This window comes from Excalfactoria chinensis, unplaced genomic scaffold, assembly GCF_039878825.1.
Source record: "Excalfactoria chinensis isolate bCotChi1 unplaced genomic scaffold, bCotChi1.hap2 Scaffold_987, whole genome shotgun sequence".
NCBI classification, from domain to species: Eukaryota; Metazoa; Chordata; class Aves; order Galliformes; family Phasianidae; genus Excalfactoria; species Excalfactoria chinensis.
This window is the reverse complement of record NW_027315720.1, coordinates 7,501-10,000: the sequence shown is the minus strand read 5'-3', so window position 1 is coordinate 10,000 and position 2,500 is coordinate 7,501. Positions and strand designations below refer to the sequence as shown.

Genomic DNA, 2,500 nt, shown 5'->3' with positions numbered 1-2,500 from the left:
GGACGCGCTCCCCCGACGCCCGCGAGGACGACGACGCCCGGACGGAAGGAAGGGCGGCCGGAGACGGACCCGCGGGGACGCGCGCCGGGCTCGCGCCGACGGACCGACGACCGGAGGGATCGCGGCGGACGCGCCCCGGACCCGCGCGCGCGGCAGCACGGCGCGCCGCCGACGCCGGCGGCGCAACCCGCAGACAGCCGCGCGCGGGGCCGGGAACGGCGCGGACCCTTTCCCTCCGGGCCGCGGAGCCGGAACGACACGGAACGAACCGGACCCGCGGCGCGACCCGACGGAGGGAGCCCGGGCGACCCGCGGGGACGAGCTCGGCCAGAGCGGGCGCTCCGGGAGCGCGGGGAGCTCGCTCGCTCTGCGGGCGAGCTCCCCGACCTGGGTCTCCACTTAGGGGGACGAAGGCCCGCGGCGCCGCGCCGCCGGACGGGGACCGGGGGGAAACCCGCCGCCGAGCGCCCGGACCGACCGACCGCCGACCCGGCCAGAAGGCGGGAAGGCGGGAGGCCGGGCGGGCGGACGGACGGACGGGATCCCGGCGCGGACCGCCGCCTCCGGCGCGGGCGCGCGGGCCTGCGAGGCGCCCCAGCCGCGCCGCGCGGCCGCCGTCGGCGGACGGCGGCGATTGACCGTCAAGCGACGCTCAGGCAGGCGTAGCCCCGGGAGGAACCCGGGGCCGCAAGTGCGTTCGAAGTGTCGATGATCAATGTGTCCTGCAATTCACATTAATTCTCGCAGCTAGCTGCGTTCTTCATCGACGCACGAGCCGAGTGATCCACCGCTAAGAGTTGTCTGACTTTCGGCACCGCCCCCGCGCGCGCGGGGTGGCCCTCCTCTCTCTCTCTCTCTCTCTCTCGCGCGCCTTCCCCGAAGGGAAGGCGGCTGGCTCGCCCCGCACCCGCGGCGCGCCCCGACGCCGGGACGGCCGCGGGGCGGACGAGCGTCGCCTCCGCTGACCGGCAACGAGCACGCAACGAAACGAGGGTGGGAAAAAACAAAAACGCCACCGAACGAGAAGGGCGGGGAGCCCTCGCTCCCGACCTGGGGAAACGACCCTGTCTCGCTTCGGGGACGGACCAGGCGCCCGGCCCGGCTTCGGCCCGAGAGGAGAGAGCCGCGGGACGGCGCGCGGAGCGGCGCGCGGCTGCCCCGGCCCGAGCCCCGCCGACGCGCCGGCGACGCCGCCGGCCCGCGCCCGCGACGGACCGCCCGCCCGCACGCCCGCCCGGCGGCGCGCCCTTGCCCGCCTCGGCCCCCCTTCCTCCGTGCCCCGCGGCCCGCGGGGGAGCCGCGCGCGCCGAAGCGCCCCCCGACGCCTCTCGCCTTCCGCTCCCGGCCCTCGACCGCCGGCCGCCTCCTCCTCTCGCTCGCCCTGGCGGCGCGCCCGCAGCGGACGCGCGACCGGCGGCGGGGCGGGACGGGGACGGATCTGGGAGCGGCGCCCACTCCCCGCGCCTCCGCGCGGAGACCGGCTGCGGGACGCCCCACGCCGGACCTCCCGCTCGCACGACCGGCGCGGCCGGCGAGGCCGAGGGCGAAGGCGCGGTGGGAGCGCGGCGGCGGCGGGGACGGACGAGAGGACGCGGCGCGAGACGCCGGGAAGGGGAACGGCGGCGCGGACCCACCCCGGGGCTCCAAGGGGCGAGCGAGGGGAAGCGGGCGCCGAGGCGGCGGACGCGCGCCGGACGGACGGAAGGACGGACGGGCCCGCCGGAGCGGGGCCGCCGACGCCGCTCGGGGCGAGGCGGGCGCCGGGGCGAGCGAGCGCGCGCGCGCCCGCGCCGCACCGGGCTTCTCCGCCCGAGGCCGACGCCGCGGAGAGGGGGGACGGGACGGCCCCCTCTCCGGCCCGGGCCCGGCCCCGCGGGGAAGGCGGCGGGGGACCGACCGACCGACCGGGAGCGCGGCGGCGGACCGCGCCGACCGGCGTGGCTCGCCGGAGACGGAGAGGGCGGAGGGGGCGCGCCGCCGCGCCCCGCACCGGGCTCCCTCCTTCCTCCCCGGCGTCCCGCCGGAGCGCGGACCGACCCCGGACCCCGACCGATCGACCGACCGCCCGCCCTGCCTCGCGGGACGAGCCGCGGGCCGCCCGAGTCTTTAAACCTCCGCCCGGCTCCGCGGCCGACGGACTCGCGGAGGCGCGGACGCTAGGTACCTGGCCCTGGGCTGAGGGAAACGACCCGAGAGGCCCCGCGGGGGTGCCTCCGCCCGCCCGGACCGGCCTCCCGCCCGCCCGCCCGACGGACGGACGGACGGGACGGCCGGGACGGGACGGCGCGCCGAGGGGAAACCCGGCTCCCGCCAGCCGGCCCCGGCGACCCTCGGGGGAGCGTCCGCCCGCGGGGGCGCGCCCGTCGTCCGCCGCCACCACCTCGCCCTCCTCCCGGGGCCCGGGGTTTCCCTCCGTAACCCGGCGCCCGGCGCGGCAGCTGCGCCCGGGAGAAGAAGCGCGGCTCGGACCGCCCCCGCCCGCGCGGGACCCGAGCCGCCC

The 2,500-nt window shown here is 80.5% G+C and overlaps 1 non-coding gene across 1 annotated transcript; it reads right to left on the bottom strand.

Moving 5' to 3' along the window:
• Positions 1 to 646: 646 nt before the first annotated feature.
• On the bottom strand, positions 647 to 799 carry LOC140265468 (5.8S ribosomal RNA). The gene has a single exon (XR_011906266.1). It is a non-coding gene; the product is annotated as a 5.8S ribosomal RNA (ribosomal RNA).
• Positions 800 to 2,500: the final 1,701 nt, after the last annotated feature.